Source organism: Tursiops truncatus, chromosome 1 (genome assembly GCF_011762595.2).
Source record: "Tursiops truncatus isolate mTurTru1 chromosome 1, mTurTru1.mat.Y, whole genome shotgun sequence".
NCBI classification, from domain to species: domain Eukaryota; kingdom Metazoa; phylum Chordata; class Mammalia; order Artiodactyla; family Delphinidae; genus Tursiops; species Tursiops truncatus.
The window spans coordinates 130,465,851-130,489,379 of NC_047034.1; the positions used below are offsets into that span (position 1 = coordinate 130,465,851).

At 37.3% G+C, this 23,529-nt stretch overlaps 1 protein-coding gene and 1 non-coding gene across 11 annotated transcripts in view; both read right to left on the bottom strand.

The window, feature by feature from the left end:
• Positions 1-9,746, bottom strand: part of ATG4C (autophagy related 4C cysteine peptidase) — a 135,883-nt gene extending 126,137 nt beyond the window's left edge. For 9 of the 10 annotated variants that reach the window (XR_012324496.1, XR_012324498.1, XR_012324503.1 and 6 more), the window contains exon 1: positions 9,624-9,746. The gene's annotated coding sequence lies outside the window, so the exon portion shown is untranslated. Of the gene's footprint in view, positions 1-9,568 lie in introns of all 10 variants that reach the window. The other variant, XM_019919962.3, reaches the window with a different exon arrangement.
• A 3,040-nt stretch (positions 9,747-12,786) lies between these two features.
• On the bottom strand, positions 12,787-12,859 carry TRNAG-CCC (transfer RNA glycine (anticodon CCC)). The gene has a single exon. It is a non-coding gene; the product is annotated as a tRNA-Gly (tRNA).
• Positions 12,860-23,529: the final 10,670 nt, after the last annotated feature.

Below are 23,529 nucleotides of genomic sequence, written 5' to 3' on the forward strand. Positions count from 1 at the left end.
TCCAGTTATTTAAAAAAAAAAGTTACAAACTTCCAGTTGTAAGATAAATAAGTACTAGGGATGTAATTAACATGATAAATATAATTAGCACTGCTGTATGTTATATATGAAACTTAAGAGGGTAAATCCTGAGTTCTCTTCACAATAATTTTTTTTCTATTTCTTTAATTTTGTATCTATATGAGATGACAGATGATTACTCAACTTACTGTGATAATCATTTCATGATGTATGTAAGTCAAATCATTATGCTGTACATCTTAAACTTATACAGTGCTGTGTGTCAATTATACCTCAATAAAGCTGGAAGAAAATGTATATAATAATTTTAAAAAATCAATGAAGAAAAAATTTTTTTCTTTTTGTTTGCCAGGGAAAGGCAAGACAAACAGTACTTTTAGTTTAACTATAAAAGAAAAAACACATACAAATGAAGAAACCACAATTCTAAACTATCCTCACCTACAAATTCCCTTTCCAAAAGCTTTCCTGATTTAAAAAAAAAAATTAGAAATGAATTAAAATTCACTAGTCTATCAATTATAAAGTGAAGAGATGATTTACCCATTATCCAGTATATTTCAATCTCCTGTGATACCTAAAATACATGGTTTGACTGCTCCAGGAAAAAAAAAAATGATACGCCAAAACTCTTGGTTATTTTATGTAGTGTTATCAGAGCCTCAGTCTAAAAAACCATCCAAATAACATTCTCCACAATTTCCAAATACTTTTTAGAAGAGATTTATGGTTTATTTCTTAAAACTTCAGAGAAATTGGTAACACTTTTTTCAAGTAGACATTCTTCACTAACGCATACTACAACAAATTTTATCATCCACCATTTCCATATTTCTGTTTGCTGTTTACATTCTGATGATTCCAGTTTTAATTTAAAAATAATAGCATTAAAGAGGAGAAAACTCTTTACCTCAGTAAACATAGATAAAGCCACTAGATGAGGTTCATTCCTCAACTTTATTGTTAATGATTTGAAGTGCAGAGTGAAGACTAAACAGAGCTGTTTTGGAAGACAGAACTACAACATTCGATATGAAAATCATCGGTTGAGACCCAAATGTCATTTTTAGAGAGTCACTTTTCTAACCACAACCACACATTAAGATAGTCGATAAATTATAAATTGATAAATGTAAACAGTACTCAAATCGATGTCCTGGAAGAGCAGATAAGGATAATCAGCCTCCCCCATACGGCAATAAATAGAATATTTTATCCACTGAGGATTTAAAGCCAGTAAAAACTGACAGAACTTTAGGGAACTGATTCTACAGAATATATCTCAGTCACGCAGCACAACCAATAAAAACACTGCAGGATTCCAGGATTTGTGTATGGTTGGGCATCTTCCCCAAATGGTATTCTGCAGCAAAAGAAATATAGATATTGATTTCGAATTTTTGATGTGCTTTTAACTATCCCATCAAATAAATTGACCTGTGAGGAAGTTTTTCATCTACTGTAACCTTTTCTACCTGTTGGCATTTTTATTAACAAATATCAATCCCGGGCTTCCCCGGTGGCGCAGTGGTTGAGAGTCCGCCTCCCGGTGCAGGGGACACGGGTTTGTGCCCTGGTCCAGGAGGATCCCACGTACCGCGGAGCGGCTGGGCCCGTGAGCCATGGCCGCTGAGCCTGCGCGTCCAGAGCCTGTGCTCCGCGATGGGAGAGGCCACAGCAGTGAGAGGCCCGCGTACCGCAAAAAATAATAATAGTAATAAATAAAATGCTATAGTAATTAAGAGAAATATTTTTCCACTTCCAATGAGAACATTCACACATGAAAAAAATCACAGGGTAACACACAGTCATAACTGGCATTCTTCAAATACAAAGAACAAGGACATACAAATAACATAAATCTTTCTATTCTGGGTGTCAATACAGGAAAACGCCATATTTTTTAGGAATGAGTTAAAGTACCCTGAACAATTATGTCTATTGTTAAAGATTAATGCTTGAATTGTATCATCAGTCAAAAGAAGAGCACTGTTTAAAATGTTCACAAACATAATTGTTTTGGCTTACAAATGGAATTGTTTGATGACATTTTCCTCATCGTTTCTAATTTTAAACAGTAAAAAATTATATCAATTTGAAAAAAGAGCTACAAATTTAAAGCCTTATAAAGATAAAAACTGCATATTCTCTATCTGATATAACTATCCTAGAGCTCCCTATTACTATATATTATGATAAAGTTTTAAATTATTATGTCTACTTTAGTAGTTTTACAGATAACCGATTTTACAGAAAGAGTCTATTAAAAAGTAGTTTAGTAGGAACTTAACTATATTTTAAATTGATAACATAATCACAGAAGAAATAATTCAAATACCTTTGAACACCCGCTTTCTTTGACTATATATCTTTAGTGGGATATATTATAAGGACATAAAGTGGCAAAGAAGTCTTTACTTGGTAAATCTGTTGCAGGAGGGAGTATCAGTATAGCAATTCCAAAACTATCATATGTGTGCGTAGGGCAGATTAAATGAGTAAATATATTGATATGGTTGAGAATCAGAATTCTCCCTGTAGGAAAAGGGAGACACAAATATGAACTGAGGAAAGGTAAAGTTGAACTCTGTGATTCTGAACTTGAATTGAAGGTATCCTATGAAATCATGATTTCTTTTAAAAAATGTGTGTGTATGTGTGTAACCATTTAAAGGGCCTAGAAGCAACAACAGTAGTAGTAGTGAGTATATTCAATGCCCAAATTTTGGTTTCTAAGTACCATTTTCCACTAAAATGAACGAGGGCTCCACTGTTAAATAGTTGATTCCAAGTAGAATATACAAGGTGAGCCTGGAACACCTTATTGTACAAAGAAGTAAGAAGGTGCCCAAATACCAATGTGGACATATGCAAAGGCCACAGGAACTAGTTTGAAGGGACTAAACAAATTTGAGATAATTCAGTCATCAAAAAGAATAATGGTAACAGATCATCACATCGGATACGTTCTTTAAAAAGGAATCCTTGGGTACATAGCGGCACTAAAATAAAAGGAGAGGGACTTCCTTGGTGTTCCAGTGGTTAAGAATCCACCTTCCAGTGCAGGGGACGAGGGTTCGATCCCTGGTCAGGGAACTAAGATCCCATAGGCCACAAGGCAGCTAAGCCCATGCGCTCTGGAGCCCACACGCCACAACTAGAGAGAAGCGCACATGCCTCAACAAAGAGCCCACGCACCACAACTAAGACCCAATGCAGCCAAATAAATAAATAAATTTTTTTTGTATCTTCCTTTAAAATAAAATAAAAAGTGAGAGGAGGAATATCTCTTCTTTAAAGAAAATAGCCAGCAAACATATGTAGAAGGATTGAGAGAACTGGAAAACCATTATTTGGCAACAACCAATGCAATGATTTATTCAGGCAAGGTTTATCAATGGCTACTAAAACCACCGTACAGAAAAAAAATTGTTGGAAAACAGAATATCTAATGATAAAGTATCACCTCCACAGATTAATCGTTAAGTATAAAAGGGAAAAGACACCTTTAAAATGTAGGAATCTGGTTAACCTAAGTGATCAACCTTAACATCACCAATAAATGGACAAATTATCATTACATTACTCTTGATGTGATCAAATGGAAAGTTTACAATAACTACCATGTAACAGTCTTGAAAAAAAAACTATTTAGCCTGAAACTGTGAAGAAACAATCAAATTCATTTTATGAGGCATTCTACAAAACAATTGGCCTAGACTTTTCAAAAATGTCAATGTCTTGGGACTTCCCTGGTGGCGCAGTGGTTGAGAGTCCGCCTGCCGATGCAGGGGACACGGGTTCGTGCCCCGGTCCGGGAATATCCCACATGGCGCGGAGCGGCTGGGCCCGTGAGCCATGGCCGCTGAGCCTGCGCATCCGGAGCCTGTGCTCCGCAACGGGAGAGGCCACAACAGTGAGAGGCCCGCGTACCAAAAAAAAAAAAAAAAAAAAAAAAAAAGGAAAGAAGATAGGAGGAAAAAGAAAAGGTGAGGATTGTTCTAGATAAAAGAAAACAGAGAGATATGACAACCAAATACAATTCAATGAAATCTCTTACTCAATTCAGTGTTATTTTCCTAAAAAGCTATAAGAGACATTACTGGAACATCCGGGTAAATCTGAATTTTTTCATATGGCCTATACATTAGATAATATTATCATATCAAAATTAAATTATTTGGGTATGCTAATGGCATTATGGTTATGTAGAAGGATATCCTAGTTCCTAGGCGATGCATGATGAAGTATTTAGAAGTATCATGATGTTTCCACCTTACTTTCAAATGCTTCAGCAAGGAAAAAAAAAGTGTACATTTGTGTGTGTGTGTGTGTGTGTGTGTGTGTGTGTGTTAGAGAAAAAGCAAAAGAAGCATAATGTTAACAACTAGTGAGTCTAGGTAAAGGATATACAGGTATTTGTTGTACTACTCTTTAAACTTTTTTGTATAGGTTTGAAACTTTCAAAAGAAAAAAAGTTGGGGAAAAAAGTAGGATGGAAATTAAATCGACTTTAGAGCAGCTGATCAGACTTTATAACGTTTAACTACTTCTTCACCCTATCCATAAGACCTAAAAGCCAGTACAAAGTTCAGACAGGTTGGACTAAAAATGAAAGTAATAATCCTAACAAATAATAAGTAATTATAAGCCAATCCATCATTAACTTCCAGTTATAGCTGTAAACTAACCATAATCTCTGATGAGAATTCTGTGAAAGATGACATGTGCTGACTCACCTAGGACAATTGTGAATAAACAAAAGCTGTCTTGTATAACATTTTCTCCAAATCCAAATATGACTACCAAACGATTTTTTCCCCAATCAAGATCTATTAGTTAAAAGGAACTCTAAATTAAAATGTTGTTACAGAAGTACAGATGATCCCAGACACCACATCACTATAATAATAATGATAACAATAATAATAAACAAACTCTGTACCAGGAATTTTGTAAACCTATGCACACATACCATCTCACTTAATCCTCAAAACAACTCTATAAGGCAGGTACTATTATTATCCTCATTTTATAGATTTAAAAAATAACAAAGGCTGAATAACTTTTGCAAGATCATACTGCTACTAAATAGCAAAACACACCTTGAATCCAGGCAATTTGACTCCAAGCCCAAGCTTTTTGCTCTGTACCCTCTACTGCTTTACTATGAAATGTAAAATTTAAATAATAACTGACTGTATTAATTCAATATCTACCAAAAACTACACAATGGAGTTATTTCAAAGAAAATCATAAGCATGTCTTTTTTCCCTAATATACATATTTATATTTACACATACACCAACTGAATGAAGTTAGAATTTAACCAGATGCCCAATTTACTGCCAAATCCCAAGTGCAAATAAAAATGATATAGAGCTGTATTACTCAGTTACCTATTCATACATATGGTTGAATATGTTACATATAAATTCAAAACAAATACCAACATATTTCCAAAAGCCTTCATCTAGAACCTTATCCCTGCCCACTCAAGGGAAAAAATACTGAAAAAACTTATTTCAGGTACAGCATTCCTCAAACATACTTAACTTAAACGACGACATAAAAGGAAAAAAAGAATAATTAAGACATAAACCTTGAACACTGATGCCACGGTGAAAAAATATTAAGAAACAAAGCATGTCCCCCCAAACCCAGTCATCTTACAATGTTCTCTACCTCAATGAACTGTACCACAATCCATCCAGTTACATAAGCCAAAATGGTAGTGGTGGCTGATGGCACCTTTCTCTCCCTCATTCCTCATAACCAATTCATCACCTAGTTCTACCTCCTAAACATCTCTAAAACCCATCCACTTTTACCTGTCTTCACCACCACCTTGTCTAAGATATTACCATCTCTCATCTGGCCTCTCCTCATCCACACTCTTATCTCCTCTGTAAACAGTTTTTCTTCTGTATAACATCAAGTCCTTTTTCATAGAATTTACAATAGTTGCAACTTTACATTTCTTTGATGGAATATTTGATTTATGTCTGCCTCCCCTCATAAGTTCTATGAGGTAGAGACTGCATTTACTCATCACTATATCACTGTGGCCTAGAAGCGTGCCCAGTAAATAAATAAATGCTAAATGACTGAATGCATGTCAAAGATTACAAACATTTATAAACAGTCCAAAAAAATTAAGTAGTTACAAGACTCACGAACCATCATAAGGAGTACCTTATTTCATCATTTCTAGATCACACATTTTTACATTTTAAACTCTGAAACTGAATACACCTTACAGTTGACAATCTTTTTATGTTTAATGGGCAATATTTTTTTTCTTTCACGGCAGTTCATAAAATAATGGTGCACCTTGGAATACAATAAACAAACAAATAAAAAACCCTCATCACAGGTAAATCTACAATACACCTGACCCACTCAGTTCAAACCTGGTAGTCTAGCCTCCCTTCTCCTTTGGCCACCACGCCACTCCCAACATTCAATAATTAACAGTGCTTACTGGTTCTTTCACCAACAGTTATCCAATTAATTCTTTTCTTTAAATCCCACAATAATAACACTAGATCTATCTAATTCCTCATTGCCTGGTATCTGAGGTCTTGCCACAGCTTCATTCATTTAAACATTTGTTTCAAATTCAGCCAACACTGCCCACCTATATGCAAAGAAATGAAGATACAAAGCAATCCAGTTAACTGTCCCTCCCACTAATCTCTCTCTCCTACAATTTAGAATTTTGCTCATTTTATGCCTCAAACTGGAATTACTTTCCTCCCAATTTCTACCTATCAAATTTATACTATTTTAGTTCTAGATCAAATCTCATCTTCTTCATGAAATATTCCCTGGTTAATCTCTCTTTTCAACCTTAACATTCTAAAACACATAAAACCAAACGCATACGGGCTATATTTTGTTTCTTGAAGGCAAGGTTTACATGTCAAACATTCTAATAGAATGTAAGCTCCCTAAAAGCAGAGACTTTTGTCTCTTGTTCACTGTTCTATTCCCAGCACCCAGAAGAGTATCTGGTACGTAACAGCTGCTTAGCAAGTATTTATTGAATTAATGCTCTTTATATATTGCAGAGTAGTGAACAAATCTTTGCAACTGTAGTAAGTAGGAAGAGTCAAAAGGAACTGGACTAAATTACTTGAATTCTTTGAGCTTCAGTTTCTTCATCTGCTAAATGTAAATAATACTCAATAGCTCAATGAGTTGGTATAATGATTTAATGCAATAATGCTTTAAAGCAGCGGTCCCCAAACTTTTTGACACCAGGAACCAGTTTCGTGGGGAGGGGAATATGGTTCAGGTGGTAATGCAAGTGATGGGAAGCCGCTGATGAAGCTTCGCTGGCCCACCACTCACCTCCTACTGGGCAGCCCCGTTCCTAACAGGCCGCAGACCAGTACCAGTCCGTGGCCTGGGGGGTGGGGACCCTTGCTTTAAAGCATCTGGTACAGAGCTGAGGGCAAGAGGATGTTCTCAATAAATGTTTTGATGATATTGTGACAAAAGTTAAATAGTAAGAAGCATTTAATAAATGCCTACTAAATGAATAAAATCTCAGGAAAAATATAAAAAATGTGAGTAATGTCTAGCCTATCATTCATCCAATAAAGAATTTCATGAGTGAATTAATTCTGAAATATTATACATTTAGCCCCACTCTTAAACGTGGCTAAAACCATTTCTGACTAATTAGGAATAACCTCATTTAGACTGGGTACATGTATTAATATTTATATTTTATTGACATAGAGATTATCTTTGACTCCTAAAGAAGAACAATAATTTTGCTATTAGAATAGTAAAATACTCATAATAGAAGAAAGCTGCAAAGTTATTTAACTTACATGGCCCCAAGAAAGACAAGAAGTGCAAAAATTTCTGTCTACAAAACATTACTGAATAGTAAACAATGCTGTTTTACCAGATCTAACAAATTATGCAGAAGGGGCTTCCCTGGTGGCGCAGTGGTTAAGAATCCGCCTGCCAATGCAAGGAACACGAGTTCGAGCCCTGGTCCGGGAAGATCCCACATGCCGCAGAGCAAATAAGCTCATGCGCCACAACTACTGAGACTGTGCTCTAGAGCCCGCGAGCCACAACTACTGAAGCCCGCGTGCCTAGAGCCCGTGCTCTGCAACAAGAAGCCACCACAATGAAAAGCCCGCGCACCACAACAAAGAGTAGCCCCCGCTCACCACAATTAGAGAAAGCCGGCGCACAGAAACGAACACCCAACGCAGCCAAAACTAAATAAATTAAATATATATATAGAGAGAGAAATATCTCATAAACAATCACAACAAATAAACTTTTCAATATATTTGTATTCCATTTTACAGAAAAATGAGCATCAGTTAAATGGTTTTTAAACTCTTTTTACTAAACTATAAAAGTTCTCATATTGGCTACTTTTTAACTTTAAACACGTCCCAAAATTTTACAGTGAAAGAACCGATAATTAATTCAATACAGCATCAGATTATTCGACTAATTAGAAACTCTCCCTTGTTCAGGGAAGACACTTTATTTACTTGTAAATTGGTACACACACAGACTTTACCTTTCAAAAGCTTTTCTAATCCCTCTGTGTATTTTCAATGACTCACAATCTAATTACAAATCATAAACAACTAAGGAGGAAAGAGCATTCCCTTGTGTCTATCTGCTATTAATTGACACAAAATCATCGCAAAAATTCTACTGGGGACATATGTTTCGAGTAGGAGAAGGGAAAAAAATCCCATCTAAGTTAATTCAGATACAAAGAGCTGTAGGATGAGGTATTCTCCTCTAACCATAGGGTAGCAGTGAATCCCCCTTGTGGGAGAATAATCAATACAAAACAAAAATGTAAGCCAAATAGATCTTAAGTATAAACTTCATAAGCAGAGTCATGCTTGGCTGTTCGTCTCGTATTCACCAGTCATCATAAGAATGTGTTTGAACATCCAACCTAAAAAGCCCTGACATGTGGATGGAAGTCGAAGAGTTGAGGATGAGTAAGAAACAAATAAAGTGATTAAACGTTAATGTCTGAATGGAAAAGCATTAAGATATTCAGGCAAATGTGTTAAGAGTCTGAAGCAGTAACAAAGGCCTAAAAAGGGATAAAGGAGTTAGGAATGAGAAGGTTGAGATCTTGAGAATCTGATTTGGGGGGATTTTTTTTTTTTCTCTTTTCTGTTCTTTTTTTAACGGAGAGAAATAGGGAAGGAGTTAAATGGATGCTATAGCTTAGGGACTACCGATCGTGCCTGAAACACGTACGGAAAGCCTCTAGGAGAGGGGGAACAGCTGCCCACAGGAAGGCTTACGGTTCGTTAGCTCTGGAGACCAGGAAGGGCAAGGAGTCAGAAAACAAATTACACCAGAAACAGAGATGAGGGAGGCACCGAAACCCTCAGAGAGCCTAAACTGTTGGCTACTGGGTCTCCACTGAGGGCAGGAGCCCCCAAGAAACCCGGTCATTTGGAAGGACCAGAGACACTAAGTCCCAACCTCCTCTGAGGCTAGCGGAGTCAGAGGAACCTCAAGTCGAAAACCTCACCGAAAAACCGAAAACAGAACTGGAGAAATGTAAACAACGTGCAGGAGCCACCAACCGGGAAATGTTCCAGCTCCACCAGCAGCCGCCACAAAAGCAGCCGCCACACACGCAGACGCCCCGACCTCAGCGCCGCAGCTGCAGGCACCTCGAGCTCCCCGGCCACCGTAGTAAGAGAAACGCCCCACCCCCTTCAAACCCAGTAGGTCAGCCACTTCCGGGGCACTAACGCCTATTGATTGGCAGCAACAGTAGCAGCGGCCTACAGGTCCCCGGTCCGTTTACTTCATCCTTTTTTCGTCCTGTTTGCCGCCTCAGACTCTAAGTCACCAATATAGCAAGAGCAGAACCAAGAGAAAGTATCCATCTATAAGCGGTGTCTCCGATAGACAAACTACATTATTCCTGCCATGACTTCCTGCTGAACAATTGGACTTCAACTCCCAGCTTGCCGTGCAACACTACATCTCCTCCAGCGCGGGAACTACAAGATCCAGCATGCACTGCCCCCCTTATTCTTCACTCTGGCCCTGACACCTGCAGACCTCAAAGGCGATTTCAGAGGATTCATTAAATCCTTTAGATTAACGTAGACCTTTCTACCAAGGCCCGCTTTGGTAAAAATACCAGTATTCTCTCCTTTCCTTTTGTGAAGGTATTAAATATCAAGGAATATGTGAGTTCATTTTCCACGTTCAGATTATTTTCCAGAATTGAAACAGGACAGTCTGCAAAGGCTTTTTATGAAATGGAAATTTTTATCCTCATTCATAAGGGATGTTGAGAGAAATACTAAATTATTGCAAAGTGTAATCCTGTGTCGGTGTCGTTTTTGCAGTACTGCAAGGTTGTGCTGGAACAAGGGCTACCAAACGTGCTCCCGAATTGCATAGGAAATTACAATAAGAGCGAGAAGTGAAAAATTAACAGTCTGTAGTACCAGACTATGAAACCACAAGGGAAAGAATATCTTTCAGAATACAGAGTTGAAAAGTTCAAAAGTAGATGTGAAAAGGGTTTTCAATTTTTTTATGTGTTTAATGGTTTGAATTATATTTATTATTATTCTCACAAAAACAGGTAACTGCAACTATTTATTTTCTGTTATGCAGTAGGGCCACCAAATAACCTATCATACAAAGGATATAGCAAGATGTAACATTTTTTAGAGTGAGCAAACAAAATAATTGTTTTCCTGCTTGATTGGATAGCCAGTGGTTCCACATTTTAAAATACAGAACTCTGTTTTGATTTCTTAGGGCAGATAACATGCATTTAACAAGATGTCTGGATGCTTTCTTGTTACTTTCATGAAGACTCGGATTACAAGAATGAATGTTTTTTTGTTTTTTTGTTTTTTGTTTTTTTTGCAGTACGCGGGCCTCTCACTGTTGTGGCCTCTCCCGATGCGGAGCACAGGCTCTGGACGCTCAGGCTCAGCGGCCATGGCTCACGGGCCCAGCCGCTCCGCAGCATGTGGGATCTTCCCGGACGGGGGCACGAAGCCGTGTCCCCTGCATCGGCAGGCGGACGCTCGACCACTGCTCCACCAGGGAAGCCCTATTTTATTTTTAATATCATACATTAACAGGACGAGAGAAACAATGCTTTGATTCTTTAAATAGACTACCTGGTATTATACAAAATAAAACTGTATGTATACCACAAACATTGGTAGTCTATGGATTTACAGCAAAAACAAATTTTAATTGGTTAGTAAAACAGTAGAATACTTTCCATTTTTACAACTTCACGTAGAAGTCACACAGGGAAATTATATTCTCTAACATTGGCATGGCATCAGCTACCATACAAACTGCTTTCCAACTCCAGTGTGCTAAATTATGCAGCACAAGCAGGTAAATATTTAAAACCTACGATCATGGAAAACAATCTGCTGCTTTCGATACTCATACACCAAAGCACTGTCTGTGAGAGAAAACATTTTCATCGGAATGATTCAGAGGTAGTAATAAACTATAATTAGGTTATCTGTTATTCATAGGTGTTTGTAGTAAATAAACACGTAATTGGATCCACTTATTAGGGTTGTTATTAAGGAAGCTTTAAAATATGCTAAATATTTGATACACATATTTCTAAAGTGGTTTCAATGATCAATTGTATAAATGAATGTGGGAAAGAGTCTAAAGAGTACATAATTTATGTGACAGACTTTAGTTTTTTAAAAGAGATTCTTGCAGCTGCAGTGCTCAGCAATATTCTCTCCTCTAAATGTGTCTTTGACTTTGCAATTCAGCCAATTGCCAACCACACAGAGTCAAAACTGGACAAGATGTTCATTTCAGTTCAACAAATACATGATAAGTGCTGCTAGGGGCAAAGCACTCTACCTAGGCACTATAGTCTTTCTGAAGCACATACAGTTTTGATAATTAAAAAAGAATTAAAAGGAAGTGAAGATAAGAGAGCTTTATCAGAATGGAAAACAGAAAGTAAAATATGTGTAACATCAACATTTTTTATTATACACACTTTTATTTTTAAACCATGTGAATGCCTTACCTACTCAAAAAATTTTTTAATTAAAAATTAAAAGACCTTTGCAGTGGAATACCTGTGTAAGGGTCACAGCTCTACACTTGGGCAAATTACTCTTCTCTCTGTGTTTCAGTTTCCTCAACTCTACAATAGGATGATAATAAAAGCCGCCATAAAGTATTTAGAACAGGGCTTGGCACATAAAATATTTTTTGAAGGTAAAATTTTAGTCAGGGTGTTGAAAGTTTTAAAAATAAACCATAACCCTATTTTTAGAAAGTACCTAAATAATGTCAATCATACAATTAGTGAAAAATATGCTACTATATTTGAACCAGATAGCATTCTGAGTATTTAGAAACTGTCTTCAACATCAACTTTCAATAATCCCTTATGCATTTGTTTAACTGGAACTCTTTAGTAGTGAATATACTTTCTAAAAGACAGGAGCTACATCTTAAACATCTGTGTCCTGCTCAGCTCTAAGCACCGTACTTTGTACAGAGTAATTAGTTCTCCATCAGTGCTTGTGGGAGTTCATGGTAATGACGGAGGCCCTGAAAACTCCTTTCTCATCCATACATAAGCTATTTTTAACACCCGTGCTTTATTTTTTTTAATATTTATTTATTTATTTGGCTGCCCCGGGTTTTAGTTGCGGTACACGGGATCTTCACTGCCACGTGCAGGATCTTTTCACTGTGGCATGTGGGATCTAGTTCCCTGACCAGGGATTGAACCCGGGCCCCCTGCATTGGGAGTGCAGAGTCTTAACCACTGGACCACCAGGGAAGTCCCTATTATTTTAATTAATAAATCAGATTGTATAATTAAATAACTATTAAAACCAGAATATTTGACTAATAGAATGCTACATTTAAAAACCATGAAAAACAGCAATTCACTGCTTAGTGCGTATATATATTTAAAACATTCGTCTTAAGCATCAAGCCCTTTCCAAAATTCATCATATCCCAGGTGTGTACTTTGAAAACATAGAAGCCATTCTAGTAGCATTGTTTGTGACACAGCTCCAGGTTTTTGCTAGTAAACTTTTAATTCTTAACTTCTACCGAGTATACTTCTTATTCATCTCCCTCCAGGACCCAGAGAAAGATGAAGGTCCTGTTTAATAAGTAAACATGTACCATGTATGACTGATCAGGAACGTTATTTTGAGATAAATTGAACTCAGCCTTGATGAGATGAATACCTTGTGGAAATTATTAAAATTATTTTAAGGAAAACTTGGTGAAAACGTTTTCTCCTTTCCAAGTGAACTTATTTCTATCCCCTCTCCTACATCCTCAAGCTCACTCTTTCCACTGCCCCCTTTGCCTCAGCCTACAAACATGTACTGAATTCCCACAATTCTGAAAGCAACTTCAGCGGACTCAGTTTCCCCCCTACATGCAATATTATTCCATCTTCCTTTTCCTTTCATAACCACACTTCAGCAAGTGCTACAAAGTAAACCTTAGCCTTGAAATGCAGCACAAAATCTATTCACAGCTAATATTTACTGAACACCCAGCACTGTGCTAATTCATGGAAATATGAAAAGAATTCAGAGAAGTAACTTACGGCTCACAGTGTGATAAACATTATGATAGAGGGAAGAACAGGATATTAAGAGAACAAGGAGTGTCAGTTATTCTCAAATTGAGGGATCCTGAAGGAGGAAGTCCTAAGATAACTTAAATGACAAATATAATTAACTAGCTTCAGAAGAGGGAGATTCGACCTGTTTAGGATACCCAGAAATTTATTATACCTGGAACATGAGAGTTAGGGAGTGGTACTTGTATACTATGATAAGAGTGTTGAACTTTAATCTGGTTATAAAGGAAACCATTTAGGGAATGACATAATTAAATTGCATTTTAGGCTGCTGCTTGCAGGATTATGGAGAATGGCTTGGGCTGGAAAGAACAGTTAGGAGATTGTTTTCATAATTCAGGTTTTAAAAACTGGGAGACCTGAAATAAATAGTAATAAGAGAAGAGCAAAAAACTGGTCAAAGATATTAGGACAATAGAACTAAGAGGAGGGGCGAAGGAGGGAAGAAATCAAAGGAGACTCCCAGGTTTCTGTTTTTTCACTTTTCCACGTGTTGAGTTAGGAATGCTTAAACACCATCAGAGGACTATGCCCAGGAGGCAATTAGATATGGAGCTTAAGAGGAAGATTTGAGCTGAATATATTGCTTTGGGACTCACTAGCTTTAGGTGAGAGTTGAAACCATGGGCGTGGATAAGATTACGAGAGCCAGGTGGATGGGCATCTGAGCTAGTAACCAGGAAGCCAAAAGGTGACAGAAATGAGGGAGGGTGGAGAACAATATATGTAAATATCATGAAATTTTTCAAGGAATGGGATTTTTACATAAAAACAGAGGGTTACTTGTTTAGATGCAACATTGAAGAATAAGGAGAGAGCTGAACTCACCTCTGGACCCGGTGTTCATGAATAAATGAGACCAAAAAGACAAAAGGACATACTTTCAAGAAAGTTGCAGGGGGACAGAATCTTCAGAGAAGTGTCAGCATTTGTTAAGACCAGAAGGTGAGGCAAAAATTCTGTGAGGAGAATCCAGAGGTAGTGAATTAGAGCATCAGAGAAACAATGGAAAGATTTTGAATGGAGAAAAGTAGCAGGAGATTGAGTCATAAGAAAGGAAGTACATGTGAGAACACACAAGAAAGATGATGACCAAGGATGCCAGGAATATGAGGAAGTATTCACTAGCCTCAAGGTCTCAAAACAGAAATCCTATATAAATCTGACGTTCACCCTAACTTGTACAGGTAGACTTCACTAATCTTGACAGCAGAAAGTGTAACTTACTGACTTATACTCACATCTTTCTTTTACAATGGAACCCTAAATCAAACACTGTGGCCCATTTCTCTTGATTTAAGCATGAACATGTGAGATAATTCTTGGCAATGAGATGTGAGGGAAAATCTGCTATGGGGGGCTTCTGGGAAAAGTTTTTCTCTCTAACAAAAAGCAGCACATGCTGTGTACCCACATCATAGCAGCATTATGCACAACCACTAAAAGGTGGACGCAGCCCAAGTGTCCATCAACAGATAAATGGATAAGCAAAATGTGGTGTATGGACATAATGAACTATTACTCCTTAAAAAAGTAGGAAATTCTGACACATGCTACAATATGGATGAAACTTGAGGACATTATACTGAGTGAAATAAGCCAATCACAAAAAGACAAATACAGTTGACCCTAGAACAGTGAGGGAGTTAGGGCACCCATCCCCACGCTTTTGAAAATCTGCACGTGTAACTCATAGTCAGCCCTGCATAACCACAGTTCTGCATCCACAGAGTCAGTCAGCCAAGGATTCTGTAGCACTGTAGTATTTACTATTGAAAAAAATCTGAGTATAAGTGGACCCATTCAGTTTAAACCCATGTTGTTTAGGGGTCAACTGTACTGTAGGATTTCACTTACCTGAGGTACCTAGAGTAGTCACATTCGTAGGGATAGAAAGTAGAATGGTGATTACCAGGGGCTAGGGGGAGGGAGGAATGGAGTCATTACTTAATGGATATAGAGTTTCAGTTTTGTAAGGTAAAATGGATTCTGTAAAATAAAATGGATTCTTTTTTTTTTTTTTTTTTTTTCTGGAGCTAGCCATCCTGGGAGGCCTGATTTATTACAAATTCTTTTGCAAGCATTGAACCTCTTACAGGGAAGGGTTTGTGGACCAGAACTTCGACTCTGTGAATTAATGGTGTTAGAGATGTGGTGATGGTTACACAACAATGTGTATGTACTTAGTGTTACTGAACTGTACACTTAAAATGGTTAAAATAGTTAATTTTATGTTATGTGTATTTTACCACAATAAAATAATTGAAGAGAAAAAAAGCAATGAATGCCAAGACCATTCAATGGCCAAAGGATGGTCTCTTCAACAAATAAATAGTGGTGGAACAACTGGGTTTCCACATGCAAAAGAATAAAGTTGGATCCTTACTTCATACCATGTTCAAAAATTAACTCAAAATGGATTAAAGATCTAAATATAAAAGTTTAAATGTTAAAACCCCTAGAGTAAAACATACAGGTATATCTTCATGACTGGGATTTGACAACAGCTTCTTAGATGACACCAAAAGTACAAGCAAGAAAGAAAAAATAGAGAAATCATACTTCATCAAAATTAAAAACTTTCATGCATCAAAGGACACTATGAAGAAAATGAAAAGACAATCCACAGAATGGGAAAAAAATATTTGCAAATTATATATCTGATAAGGGTCTAGTACCCAGAATATATAAAGAACTTAAAGATAGACAACAAAAAGACAATAATCCAATTAAAAGATGGGCAAAAGACTTGAATAGACATTCTCCAAAGGATATGCACAGACGGCCAAAAAGCACATGAAAAGGTGTTCAACATTGTTAATCATATTTTTTATGAAAAAGTGTATTTTATGTTTAAATATACATACATTTAAAGAGTAATATATAATGCTTGAAATTGCAAAATGTTTCTCAGCCACTGTATTAATCATGTATTTTGTATAACAAATTATCCATGTCTTAGTGGTTTTAAAAAACAATATTTATTATCACAATTTTTGTGGGTTAGGAATCTGGTCATGACTTAGCTGGGTCCTCTGCTTCCTGGTCTCTGCCAAGGCTGCAGTCAAGGTCAGCCAAGGTCTGTGATCCCATCTGAAAACATGACTGGGAAAAAATGTGCTTCCAAGTTCATTCAGTGGTTGTTGACAGGATTCAGTTCTTTGCAGGTTGTTGGACTGAGGGCCTTCGTTTCTCGCTGGCTATTGGTCATCGCCTCTCTCAGTTCTTTGCCACTTGAGCCTCTCGAAAAAGCAGCCTGTTTCATCAAAGCATGTGAGCCAAGAAGGCAATAGAGAGAGTCTGCTAGCAAAGTGGAAGTCACACTCTTTTAAAAGCCAATCATGGAAGTGACACCCCATCACTTTTCCTGTGCTCTACTTATTAGAAACAATCTGCCAGGCTGAGCCCACATGCAAGGGGAGATTATTACACAAAGGCATACATACAAGGAGGTGGGGATCACAGTAGGCCATTTTAGAACTATTCACCACAGTCACCATACACAACTGTTGCAAATACCAGGCTAATTCATAATTAACTTGGAACCACACATTGGAATAGGAACAGAAGCAAGAAAATGAATGCCTGGCTCTATTGTGGAATGAGTCTCTGCTATACAGGAATCTATGGCATTCATGCTTTTTGAAACATAAGATTTGACAAGTTGTCTTTTTTCTTACCTAAGTATTTTGCCACTCAAATCCTCTCCATACTCTGAAGCAGTATTTATATTTGATGTTGCTCCCAGCAAATCCCAGAACTTTACAGCATTTGCATATAGCTGCCTTTTGTAGGGCAAAAGATGTGGAGAAGCATTTTCCTGGGACCTGAACAATGTTAGTGACAGGAACAGCTGTTTAGGGTGAAGGGTGGCACCAGGTTAGTGCTGAGAGCCAGTTAGAGAGTGAGAAAGATACTCCTGTGTTTTCAGTATGATTTTTGTGATCATATTACACGTAGAGCCCTCTAAGGCAGGGGTCCCCAACCCCTGGGCCGCAGACCAGTACAGGTCCGCGGCTTGTTAGGAACCGGGCCACACAGCAGGAGGCGAGCAGTGGGCGAGCAATTGAAGCTTCATCAGCCGCTCCCCATCGCTCGAATTACCACCGGAACAATTCCCCACCCCACTCCCCCATCCTCCACCCCCATCTGTGGAAAAATTGTCTTCCATGAAACCAGTCCCTTGTGCCAAAAACTTGGGGACTGCTGCTCTAAGGCATAGTTCCTCTTGCTTGGAGCTAGTGGCAGAACTGATGTATTTAAGGCACCTGAAACCCAGTGGGTAATAAAAGTCATACTCTTTGGCTTGTCTAACATGTCTCAGTTTTCAGATGATTTGAACTTAGATAAGCATGAATTCAAAATTCACATTTTTCTCTCTTTGCTTCTTTTTATTCCTTCCATTCTTTTGAAAGTTACTATTTTTTCCAATTATAAAATAAAATATATATAGATTGTAAATCATTGTAAACTGCCGAAAAGCAGTAAGAAAAAAGAATCACTCAAAATTTCGTTATCTATGGGACTAATTAAACTCAAAAGCTTTTGCACAGCAAAGGAAACCACAAACAAAATGAAAAGACAACCCACAAAGTGGGAGAAAATATTTGCAAATGATGTGACCAACAAGGGATTAGTCTCCAAAATTTATGAACAGCTCATTCAGCTCAATACCATAAAAACAAACAACCCAATTAAAAAATGGGCAGAAGACCTAAATAGATGTTTCTCCAAAGACATACAGGTGGCCAAGAGGCACAAGAAAAGATGCTCAACATCGCTAATTATTAGAGAAATGCAGATCAAATCTACATGAGATATCACCTCACACCACACAGAATGACCATCATCAAAAAATCTACAAAAAATAAATTCTGGAGAGGGTGTGGAGAAAAGGGAACCCTCCTACACTGTTGGTGGGAATGTAAATTGGTACAGCCTCTATGGAGACCAGTATGGAGGGTCCACAAAAGAACTAAAAATAGAGCTACCATATGATCCAGCAATCCCAAACCTGGGCATATATCCATAGAAAGACATGGTTTGAAAGGATACATACACCCCAATGTTCATTGAAGCACTGTTTACAATAGGCAAGGCATGGAAGCAACCTAAATGTCCATCGACAGATGAATGGATAAAGAAGATGTGAGATAGATAGATATATATATATATCTATATATATAGATATATAGATAGATATATATATATGCAGTGGAATATTACTCAGCCATTAAAAAGAATGAAATAATGCCATTTTCAGCAACATGGATGAACCTGGAAATTATCATACTAAGTAAAGTAAATCAGACAAATATCATATGATATCACTTATATGTGGAATCTTAAAAAAACAAAATAAAGTTACGAATGACCTTATTTACAAAACAGAAACAGACTCACAGACTTAAGAGAATGAACTTATGGTTACCAGGTGGGATGGATGCGGGGGAAGGATAGATTGGGAGTTTGGGACTGACATGTACACACTTCTTTATTTAAAATAGATAACCCAAAAAGCCCTACTGTAAAAATAAATAAATAAATAATTTTTGTTATCTAAAGGTGACCATTGTTGACATTTTGATCTGTATTTCTTGGTATCTTTCCTTCTAAATGTAGTTTTTCATGTGTGTGTTTGACAGAGTTGTGATTACTTTACAAACAATTTTTTATTCAGCTCTTTTCGCTTACCATTAAAACATACAGCACTTTTCCATGTTATTATGAACTGTTTTTAAACATTATATTTTTAAACCTGTGCTCTTTTTTCCACCTTACACTGCTTTCCAGGGAAAAACAACAAGTTAAATACTGCTCATAAACATTACTTCTGTTAAGTCTAAATTTCAGCCTGACCCAATTTCAGATTCTTCTGAATCTAAAATAATCTCTCACTCTCTCTCTCTCTCTCTCTCTCTCTCTCTCTTTCTTTTGATAGAAAACTATTTTGGGTGTTTGGAAACTAAGGAACTCAGTGAGCTTGGAGGAAGAGGAAAGAGTCTAATACCGGCAGTTTGTCACTTGAACCAAAAACCAGAACTCAAACTCTGAATTGGGAGAATGTTCAGAAAGGAACTACTAACTTAATATTAATATTAAATATTGATATCACAAAAAATTTAGTTTTTAAATAAAATTATAAAAAGCTTCAATTTATATATTTTAAAGTAAAAAGACAGCCAGAAGCGACCTCTTGTAATTCTTTTTGACTTCTCTACAGAAACACGAAAGCTGGCAGGGATCTTGTTTATAAAGTCTCAGTACTTAGTTAAAGGATATTATTTACTTAATAATTCACAAAGTTTGTACCTCTGAATGCCAAAAGCCAGTTTTTTAATGAATTTACTCTAGTTTTGAAAATGATTAGACTTTGAGGCATGGCCAGTCACGCACTCAGTTGGTCAGGTGCCTAGGAGAACATGATATTATCTTGCCCTTGAGGAGCTAGAAATCTACTGAGGAAGACAAGTATGTACATACTAAATTATAAAGCAAGGCAGAATGTGAACAGGACTTAATAAAGATACAAAGTCTTATTGTGGCATAGAAGTATGTGTATACTTCAGAATATATATATTCTGATTTTTAAAATAACCCAGGTGTTTGATAAAAATTCAAACATTAAAGAATATATAACACAACCAAAATAATGACCCATAATAACTTGATGTATAATCTTAACGTTTTATGACTATGCTAACATGAAATATTATTATTACAAACAGTTGTTAATGTTAATGAGTATGTCTGGACTGTATACAATGAGCTAGGCATTGTTTTAGATGTTGGGGTTATAGCTGAACAAAAACAGGGATTTCTGTTCAAGGAGCTTACATTTTAGTGGATTGAGACAGAGAATAAACAAAAAATAAAACAAAAATAAATTATGTAGAATGCTAGAAGGTGATAAGTCCTATAGGGAGGTGGAGAGAGGAAGAAATAATAGAGGATGAAAAGAAGGACCAAGAGTCCTGAAGGATGGATTACAATTTTAAAATGGTGGTCAGGGTAGATCTCATTTAGAAGGTGACATGTGAATGAAAATTTAAAGGAGATAAGGAAATGAGGCAAGTAGATATGAGGGAAGAGCATTCAGGTAGAGGGGGCAGGCAGTACAAAAGTCCTAAGGTGGGCATGTGCCTTACCTGTGCACTTTTCTAGTCAGAAAAGATCTTTTAAGTATCTGGAAGCTGACAAGTTTGCAGTGGCTGATACTAGTTTTCCAACATTCTAATTTTCACTTAAACTTAGTGTGGTTTTCCTTGAAGTAACAGGTTCGTTTCACTCATTTTTTAAAAAATTTCTGTCAAATGCCAAATCTAAATAAATGTGGTTTGTCAGTTACTCTTTCATGAAAAAATGGCATTCCAAGAAAAATTGTCTAGTTTAGCTGGCAACTCAAATAATCACACATATGCTCCTCCTCAAGACAACCATCCCACTTTAGTATACATCAGAAGTGCTTTAGTCATACTGCCTATTTTATCACCCAAAATGTTTGCACTTAAGAGGTAAGATTCAGGGACTTCCCTGGTGGCACAGTGGTTAAGAATCTGCCTGCCAATTCAGGCGACACGGGTTTGAGCCCTGGTCCAGGAAGATCACACATGTCGCGGAGCAACTAAGCCTGTGTGCCACAACTACTGAAGCCCGTGTGCCTAGAGTCTGTGCTCTGCAACAAGAGAAAACGCCGCAATGAGGGGCCCGCGCACCAAAACGAAGAGTAGCCCCTGCTCGCCACAAGTAGAGAAAGCCTGTGGCGCAGCAACAAAGACCCAACACAGCCAAAAATTAATTAATTAATTAGTCATTTCTACTGCTTCATCAATGACAATTATAAATTAAAGTGGCATTTTTACTTCAAGTTCATGATAGTGGGTAATACAATGGCTGCTAGTAGAGAGACAGTTATTCTATTGTGTCATAAACCCAAATATCTACATATTAATATTCATTTATTTCAGAATAATAATTGCTACTATGTATTGGGTGCCTGTTATTGTGACTGGAGCTTTTACATATGTTATCTCATTCTGCCCTTTTAGTAACTCCTAAAGTTGTAGCTATCACATTCAGACCTAAAGTACCCAGCAGAAGATGGACTATTTTTTGGTGCTGCTTTTTTTGTTGTTGTAGTAAAATACAGATAGCATGAAATTCACCATTTCAACCATTTCAAAATATATAGTTCAGTTCCATTTAGTAAATTCACAGTGTTGTAGAGCCATCACTACTATCTAGTTCCAGAATGTTCTCATCACCCTAAAAAGAAACTTCATACTGATTAAGCAGGCATTCTCTATTTGTCCCTTCCCCGACCCCTGGAAACTACTAGTATACTTTCTGTTTCTATGGATTTGCTTATTCTGGTCATTTCATATAAATGGAATCATACAACACGTGGTCTTCTGTGTCTGGCTTCTTTCACTTAGCATATAGTTTTAAAGGTTCATTCATGATGTAGCATATATCAGTGCTTCATCCCTTTTTATGGCTGAAAAACATTCTGTTGTATGGATATACCACATTTTGCTTATTCATTCATCTCTTGATGGGCATGTGGATTATTTACACTTTTTGGATACGTGAATAATGCTGCAGGGAACATTGGCATACAAGTGTCTGTTTACATCCCTGTTTTCAATTAACTCCACTCCAGATCATATGGTAACTCAATGTTTCACTTTTTGACGAACTGCCAAACTCTTTTTCACAGCAACTGTGCCATTTTATATTCCCATCAGCAAATGTGTGAAGGTTCCCACTTCTCTACATCTTTTCCAACACTTACTATGACATCATTTTTTCACTTTTTAAAAAGATATTTATTTATTTGGTTGTGCTGGGTCTTAGTTGCAGCAGGCAGGCTCCTTAGTTGTGGCACCCTGGCTCCCTAGCTGTGGCATGCAAACTCTTAGTTGTGGCATGCATGTGGGACCTAGTTCCCTTACCAGGGATTGAACCCGGGCCCCCTGCATTGGGATCGTGGAGTCTTATCCACTGTGCCAGCAGGGAAGTCCCTATTTTTCACTTTTTGATTATAGCATCCTAGTAGGTGTGAAGTTGTTCTAACTGTATTTTCTTAGATTCTGTTTGTCTATTTGGCATCCATTCATCACAGGGCAAATATTATATTACTTATATTTTCTTATTATCTGTATTATTTATTTATTTATTTTTGCCTTCATTGGGTCTTCGTTGCTGCACGCCGGCTTTCTCTAGTTGGCGGCGAGCGGGGGCTACTGTTCGTTGCAGTGCACAGGCTTTGCATTGCTGTGGCTTTTCCTGTTGCGGAGCATGGGTTCTAGGCACGTGGGCTTCAGTAGTTGTGGCATGCAGGCTCAGTAGTTGTGGCATATGGGCTTAGTTGTTCCACAGCATGTGGGATTTTCCTGGACCAGGGCTTGAACCTGTGTCCCCTGCATTGGCAGGCAGATTCTTAACCACTGCACCACCAGGGAAGTCCCTATTTTCTGTATTCTTGATGCTCTGGCATTTGGGGGCCTTACATACCCAGAGAGAGAATATCCCTCCAAGGGCTGGCTAATTCCTAAAGATAATAACAATTTGCCAATTGAGCACGAGTTTAATATGTAAACCAAACAATACTGAGTCTATACACTCAACCATCTCCTTATCTAACTCTCACACACTAAGCCAATATTTCCCCTGCTCTAAATGATCCCAGGGCCAGGTATCAGGCAACTAGTGACTATAGTGTTTCACCAATGAGTATGATGTTCATTATGGGTTTTCCATAGATGTCTATTACCAGTTTGAGGACGTTCTCTTGTATTCCTAGTTTGTTGAGTGTTTTTTTTTTTTATCATGCAAGGGCA